Source organism: Tachyglossus aculeatus, chromosome X4, assembly GCF_015852505.1.
Source record: "Tachyglossus aculeatus isolate mTacAcu1 chromosome X4, mTacAcu1.pri, whole genome shotgun sequence".
Lineage (NCBI taxonomy): Eukaryota > Metazoa > Chordata > Mammalia > Monotremata > Tachyglossidae > Tachyglossus > Tachyglossus aculeatus.
The window spans coordinates 54,178,405-54,187,020 of NC_052098.1; the positions used below are offsets into that span (position 1 = coordinate 54,178,405).

Genomic DNA, 8,616 nt, shown 5'->3' on the forward strand with positions numbered 1-8,616 from the left:
CATCCTTTTCCAGCCATGGTAGAACCCAGCACTGTTGTCAAGAATATCAGAAGGGTCTCCCTCTGTTGGCACCTGTTAAGTTGATATAACTCAAGAGTTATGGTAAATTAGTAAGGGAAAGCTTGTTCGATAAGGTGAGATTTTAGCCGTGCTTTTATTTTGGCGAGGGGTGAGGGCTGGTAGATTTTGGGGGAAAATTTGAGTTGCAGGCCAGAGGGACAGCATGGGCAAAGGGTCAGAGGCAGGTCAAAATGATTAGAGAGTGAGCCTGGAAGGAGTGAAGAGTGGGAACTGGGAAGTAGTGTGTAAGGAGACTTCATATGAAAAATGGGGAGAGCTGATGGAGAGCCTTGAAGCTAATGGGAAATGGGACTCTAGCTATTTCACTAGAGTCAGAGACTTATTTGATGGGTTATCTTGGCACCAAAACATAGTGTAACTGTAGAAACTGTAGAAATAGGCTAAAGCTATTTCTGGAGCAAACACTCCCTTTATTTTTGCAGTTTTAGAAATCACCAAGAGTTGGCCATCCATGACCATATTATGGCCTTGTAGATACTTTTTCAGAAATACCGTTTTCCAGCACTCAGAGCTGCCACTTTATGAATTTATTCACACATCCTTAGCACTCATGTATATAATCCTGTTCAATTTATTTCTGACTACTCTAGCTCTCTGCCCCATTAGAGTATAAACTCTTCGTGGGTCACTTGGTTATTCTGGACTTTACCAGCAGCTAGTACAGTGCACCAAGTTGTAGCAACATTGTACTATTACTACCAAGATTATTGGAATTGCCAAACCTGTCACAAGTGTGCATATTAGCCCCACATTGATATGCTACACTCTCAATCTTTGCTCTTTCTAACCAAGGTACTTTTTTTCTGGGAAAACCGTAATTGTGTGAGCCAGGGCAAGGTTGCTGTTCCTTTAAAAGTCCTCTCCCCTTATGAAAAGGATGGGGGAAGCTTAATTTTTAAAGACAGCAGACTTAAGCATGGAGTTTGAGGGGATTTGAAGAGAGGTCACTCTGGATAAAACTGTGGGGTTTTTAGGGGCTCTCACTAGGAGATGGAATAAAGAGCTTCAGGTTCTCCCCCTCTAAGCTCATTGTGGGCAGGGAATGTGTCTGTTATTATATTGTACTCTCCCAAGTGCTTAGTACAGTGCTCTGCACCCAGGTAAGCACTCAATAAGTACCATTGATTGACAAGTATGGCATAGGTAATAGTAATGATGGTATTTGTTACGTGCTTACTATGTGCCGAGCACTGTTCTAAGCACTGGGATAGATACAAGGTTATCAGACTGTCCCACGTGGGTCTCACAGTCTTAATCCCCATTTTACAGATGAGGTAATGGAGGCACAGAGAAGTGAAGTGACTTGCCCAAAGTCGCACAGCTGACAAGTAGCAGAGTGGGGATTAGAACCCACGACCTCTGACTCCCACTAAGCCTCCCTACGTGTAAACCCTTAACAAACACCACTATTCATTAACCCTGCTAGACTTTAAACTCCTTGAGAAACGGATTGTGTTTACTTATTCTATTGTACTGCCCCACCCACTTAGTAAAGTGGTCTGCAGAGGAAGCACTCAGTAAATACCATTGATTGATAAGCTACTCAATTCGAGGGAATCCTGCTGTTTCTGAGACTGCATGGAGCTGTTTCTCTTTCCTACTGCTCAGTGCTGCAGTTGTGGTTTATTTGTGATTGAAAGAGACCCAGAGAAACACTGCATCAGGATGAGTTCTGATATCCTTTTCTTTCTGTTATCTCATTCTAAACTACCATTTGTTTGCCAACAGGGACATAAGGTAGTGAGAGTTTGACCAGTTTCGTAAGTAATGGCAGTTCAACTTATTAATCTACCTCCATTGCCACAATAAATTTCCCTGAGGCAATATAGCTGTTGCCTCTTTAAAGGAGAACTCAAAAGCTTTCATGTCCTCTATGTGAGAGTGGCAGTGTTCACCCCATGGTGAGTCAGTTAGTCTGTCGAATTATTGAGCGCTTATTTTGTGCAGAGCACTGTACTAAGCGCTTGGGAAAGTACGATCTAACAATAAACAGCCCACAGTGAGCTTACAGTCTAGAGGGGGAGACAGACATTAATATAAATAAATAAATTACAGATATGTACATAAATGCTGTGGGGCTGGGAAGGGGGGATGAATATAAGGAGCAAGTCAGGGCGATGCAAAAGGGAGTGGGAGAAGAGGAAAGGAGGGCTTAGGGAATGCCTCTTGGAGATGTGCCTTCAGTATGGTTTTGAAGAGGGGGAGAGATGAAGCAATTTGTAGTTGATGGTGGCAGAGATTCGGGGTTCCACTTTCATCCCTTCATCCTCAAGCATTTCTGAGCTAAATCTATAAATAATAATTATGGTATTTGTTAAACGTATACTACGTGTCAAGCACTGTTCTAAGACCTGGAGTGGATACAAGGTACACAGTCCCTGTTCCACATGGGGCTCACTGTTTTAATGCTGCCCTCCTCCTGGCAATCAATTGACAGTATTTATTACATGCTTACTCTGCGCAGAGCACTGTACTAAGCATTTGAGAGAATACAATAAATTAAGGAGTCAATGGCCCCTCTCAGGATCGCCTCTGGGGAATTTCCAGTACTCTACCTGTCTCGACTACGGGAGGGAGAGTCAAGCAGAGGTATACCCATTCCATTCCTAGCTTGGGCAGTGGCTAGCGAGTGGACGGCAATCTGCTTCAAGTCAAAACTCACCTGTGCTGGGCAGCAGCAGCATGGGAGAGAGTCGAGGGCAGAGACTCAATTTTACTGTTCAGAAGAAGGGTATGGTAAACCACTTCCATATTTTTACCAAGAAAACTCAGTAGATATGCTACCAGAACAATTGCAGTTGGAGGTGGGGTATTCTGAGAGAGATGTGCCCATGGTGTCATTCTGGGTCAGAGACGACTGGACAGCATAAGACAAGATAAGAAGTCACGAACCCTGCCCTCAAGGAGCTAGTAGTAGGGGCATTGGCAAGGGAAATGGACAATGTAATTGAGATCACATGTCCTCTTCCCTGCACTGGTTCCTGCATCTCTAGATGCGACTAGTGACTAGAGGTGAAAGCCACAGTCCTCCCATAAAGGTCCAGTGCTCTGAAGTAAATGAACTGATAATTGTTTTTAAAGTATGTGTTTTTATGAAAGACAATAGTAAAATGATAATAATATAATAATAATAATGATGGTAATTGTTAAGCGCTTACTATGTGCCAAGCACTGTTCTAAGCACTGGGGCTGATACAAGGTAACAAGGTTGTCCCACGTGGGGCTCGCAGTCTTTATCCCCATTTTACAGATGAAGTAACTGAGGCACAGAGAAGTTAAGTGACTTGCCCAAAGTCACACAGCTGACAAATGGCAGAGCTGGGATTAGAACTCTCAACCTCTGACTCCCAAGCCTGAGCTCTTTCCACTCAAGATTCGGAGTTATCAAATGTATGTTTTTTATAACTGCTGACTATTTTCCTTTAGGGAGAATATTTTAAAGACGTAACACATCATAGTTTCCTGTGCTATGGCATAGTTTGGCATTGCTGAGAAACTGGCCAGTCTGACATGTGGCAAACAGGAGTGGGGTGGTTTTTATCATCATCATCGTCATCAATCGTATTTATTGAGCGCTTACTGTGTGCAGAGCACTGTACTAAGCGCTTGGGAAGTACAAGTTGGCAACATATAGAGACAGTCCCTACCCAACAGTGGGCTCACAGTCTAAAAGGGGGAGACAGAGAACAAAACCAAACATACTAACAAAATAAAATAAATAGAATAGATATGTACAAGTAAAATAAATAAATAAATAAATAAATAGAGTAACAAATCTGTACAAACATATATACATATATACAGGTGCTGTGGGGAAGGGAAGGAGGTAAGATGGGGGGTGGAGAGGGGGAGATGGGGGGGTGGAGAGGGGGAACAAATTCTTTGGGAAGATTGTAATAGAAAGAGGTACAAGAGAAAATTGTGCCAAGTACTGTAAATAGGAAATGTTTCAACACTATAATGGACTCTTTTTTATATGTACACTGTGTAGAAAGGACGGTGAGTCATTCATTCATTCATTCATATTTATTGAGCGCTTACTGTGTGCAGAGCACTGTACTAAGCACTTGGAAAGTATGATTCGGCAACAGATAGAGACAATCCCTACCCAACAACGGGCTCACAGTCTAGATGCATCAGTCTTTTTTCCCTTATGCATATAGATAAAATTCCATTGTCAGTAGCATCATCTTAGAACACAAAGGACCAAATGCATACACCCACACATATGATCACTGGGTCTACATTCTCCATTAGGCAGGCAACGCGAGGCATATAAATTCCAGCCGAGAAAGGGGATGTGTGTCAGAGGCCTCACTGACACTGTCCTCTCCTGTTTCTCCTATCTCTCTGGCCACTCATTCTCAGTCTCTTTCAGGGGATCCTCCTCTGCCTCCCTCTGCTAACTGTGGGAGTCTCTCAAGGCTCAGTTGTGGGTCCCCTTCCATTCTCCATCTACACCCACTCCCATGGAGAACTCATTTGCTCCCACAGCTTCAACTACCATCTCTATGCCAGTGATTCCCAAATTTACATTTCCAGCCCTGATCTTTCCCCTTCTCAGCAGCCTCACGTTCCTCCTGCCTTCAGGATGTCTCTAACTTGGATGACCCACCGACACCTCAAACTTAATATGTCCAAAATACAACTCATCTTCCTACCCAAGTCCTGTCCTCTCCTTGAGTTTCCCATCACTGTAGACAGCACCACCATCCTCCCTGTCTCACAAACCTGTAACCTTGGTGTTATTCTCTAACTCATCTCTCTTCAACCCATATATTCAATCTGTCATCTAATCATGTAGGCTGTACCTGTAAAACGTCGCATTAATCAGCCCTTTTCTCTCCACCCAAACTACTGCCATGGTAATCCAAGCAATTATCCTACCCCTCTTTGACTATTATATCAGCTTCCTTGCTGATCTCCCAGTCTCCTTCCTCTCCCTACTCCAGTCCATACTTCACTCCATTGCCAGTGTTATTTTTCTAAATAAAGGTTCAGCCCACATCTCCCCACTCTTCAAGTACCTTTTGTGATTCTCCATCCAACTCCATCAACCAGAAACTCCTTACCATTGGTGTTAAAACACTCTCAATCACCTTGTCCCCACTCCCCATCTTACTACCTTGATTTCCTATTACAGTCCAACACATTTATTTTATTCCTCTAATGCCAACCTATTCACTGTACCTCGATCTCATCTACCTCACCACCGACTCCTTGCTCACTTCCTCTTCTGGCCTGAATTTCCCTCCTGTCATATTCGACAGACCAACACCCTCCTTATCTTCAAAGCCCTTTTAAATTCACATCTCCTCAAAGAGGCCTTCCCCAACTAAGCCCTCATGAGAGGAAAAGTAGTTCAGTAGAAGAGATTCAGAGTCCTCTAAATGCCACCACTTGAACCAAATTACATTTTTTTTTGTTTGTCTTTTTCCAGATAAAGTGCCCAGGTGGACAAAGGACCCTGCGATTTGGAAGCTGTGAATTACAGGTAATATTCATTCAGCAGATCACTTACTTAGTGACTAATGCTGTCTTGGAAAATAGTATTTTAAAATGTGTGCTAGAAGAATAATATACTGGGTTTGTGGAAACAAGTAGCATACACAGCAAATCTTGGAAAAAGGAATTGAGGTTGTTCAATCCCTTCATATACAATAGAGAGCTTTCACAGAGGAAAATGTAAAGCTTCAGTGAATCAGCCATGTTTTCCATCTAAATGCCGTGCAGATATTATTGCTCAGGTTCTGTCTGTCAAAGTAAAAGGAGTGCAGTTGTCATATTAACCCTCTGCAAAAAGTGAATGGAAGGCATTTAAATACTTGATGACATCACATAGACACCAGTGCTGCTTTCTGTTACTAGAAAATGCTTTAGTTTTGTATATTTTCCCTGGGTAGTGGAATAAGTACTCTGGGAAGTGAACTGGTGCTCTCAAGCTATAATGAGCTATTTAGTAGTTTGTTTGAAATAAGCTAAAATGTAAACTTGTCGTGGGCAGGGAATGTGTCTACCAACTTTGTTATATTGTACTCTCCCAAGTTACATTGTTCTCTGCACTCAGTAAGCACTCAAAAAATGTGATTGATTGATGAGCTAAACGGTACCTTAACAGCCTAAAAAATGTAATGCATTCCTCGTACTTCCGAAGTTGCTAGTAGAGAGTAATTTATACACTTAGAGTTATTGTTTCCCTTCCTTTGACAGATCTGGAAAATAAACTCCTTTCAAATTCACATTCTTACTATACCTTAATCAATTTTCCAGGAACTATGAGAACTATGAATAGAAATGTGAAAGTTTAAAATTTTAAATTAACTTTTTAATGATGACCTGTTTTCTAATATATACACGGATATGATATTTAGGAGTGTATCTATCTGCCTTTAAGTATAAATCATGCACTGTGACTTGAAGAACAATTAAAAACCTGAATATAGCAGGCAAATGGCTCACTGGACCAGGGAAGATATGAATCCTGTAGACTGTAAATTCATTCGTTCATTCATTCAGTCATATTTGCGTGCTTATTGTGTACAGAGTACTGTACTAAGCACTTGGGAGAGTACAATACAGCAATAAACAGACACATTCCCTGCCCACAATGAGTTTACAGTCTAATAGTAATAACTATGGTATTTGTTAAGCACTTTCTATGTGCCAGACATTGTACTAAGCACCGGGGTGGATATAAGCAAATCAGGTTGGACAATCTCTGTCCCATGTAGGGCTCACAGTATCAATCCCCATTTTACAGATGAGGTAACTGAGGCACAGAGAAGTCACCCAGCCGACAAGTGGTAGATCTGGGATTAGAACCCATGACCTTCTAACTCCCAGGCCCGTGCTCTATCCACTACACCCTGCTGGGGGGGAGACAGACATTAATATAAATAAATAAATTACAGATATGTACATAAATGTGGGGCTGGGAGGAGGAAAGAACAAAGGGAGCAAATCAAGGCGACGCAGAAACGAGTGGTAGAAAGGGAAATAGGGGGCTTCGTCAGGGAAGGCCTCTTGAAGGAGATGTGCCTTCAATAAGGTTTTTTTTTGGGGGGGGAGAGTCATTTTCGGATTTGAGGATGGAGGAGGTTCCAGGCCAGAGACAGGACATGGGCAAGGGGTCAGTGGCAAGATAGACGAGATGAAGGCACAGTGAGAAGGTTAGCATTAGAAGAGCAAAGTATGCGGGGTGGGTTGTCGTAGGAGAGTATAGCAAGGTGAGGTAGGAGGGGGCAAGGTGATTGACCTAGGTTTTAATTCCGTCTCTGCCAAATGCTTGCTGTGTGACCTTGAGCAAGTCACTTCACTTCTCAATGCCTCGGTTCTCCTGTGCTGCCTCCTACTTAGACTGCGAGCCCCAGGCCAGACAGAGACTGTGTCCAAACTAATTCACTTATATCTACCAGGGCTTAGAACAGTGTTTGAGACATCATAAATGCTTAATAAATACCATTTTAAAAAATCAGCTTTATGCCACCTCATAAAAAAAAAATACAAGTTCTCTGGCAGCTGCACTTGAGAGCAGTAGAGATGTTTCCATTCCTCACACTGCTCCCTCCATGACTCTTCTAGCTTTGTTGACAAGAGACATGTCATATGGGGGCAATGATTCGAAGAGTTGTATTTTTTTCAGCAACTATCCCAGTACTAATTAAGCCTTGGCCTTTAACAAAACAAGTTACCTGGGAGTTAAGAATCCATTTCCAAGACCAACCATTAAAAAATGAATTTTTTGCCAATTTTCTGAGGGAAACACTCAGGTTCAGGTGACAATTTAGAAACTATTTTCCTTTATAAATGATCAATCAATCAATCAGTGCAGAACACTGTACTAAGCACTTGGGAGAGAATACAAGCGAGTCGGTAGACACATTCCCTGTGCACAAGGAATTTACACTGTTGAGAGGGAGACAGACATTAATATAAATGAATTATGAATATGTACCTAAGTGCCATGGGGCTGAGGGAAGGGTGAATAAAGGGTGCAAATCCCACTGCAAGGGTGATGCAGAAGGGAGTGGAAAAGAAGGAAATGAGAACCTAGTCGGGGAAGCCTCTTGAAGCAGATAATAATAATAATAATAATAATTGTGGTATTGGTTAAACGCTAACTATGTGCCAGGCACTGTGCTGAGATGTGCCTTTCAATAATGCTACTTTGAGTTTCCTCTATAACTAGTCATTTTATTAATATTAGCAAAAACCTAGGGAAGAATGTGATCTGCATTCAAAATAAAATGATGAAGCATCCATATAGCTCCAGTATTTATTTGATTTTCAATGCATCATTAAAACATTTTTCTAAATAATCAAGAAAAATGATATATTCTCCAGTGTGCTATCACTCCAGTCTGGTCTAGTTTACACTGATCGAGAATCATTTTTAAAGCTGTAAACAATTTATAGCTCTTTAAAACTCTTGCTAATAAAAGGTATTTTAGGCAAAGCAGGGTTAACTGTGAATGAGCAATAGGAACAACAAACTGTCCATTTCAGTAAATTGGGAAGGTTGAAAGAAAAACGTTT

General features: G+C 41.7%; 1 non-coding gene across 1 annotated transcript; it reads left to right on the plus strand.

Annotated features, from left to right (window-relative positions):
- The first annotated feature begins 2,595 nt into the window (after window positions 1–2,595).
- Window positions 2,596–2,733, plus strand: LOC119948436. Its single transcript, XR_005456832.1, has one exon. It is a non-coding gene; the product is annotated as a small nucleolar RNA SNORA7 (small nucleolar RNA).
- Window positions 2,734–8,616: the final 5,883 nt, after the last annotated feature.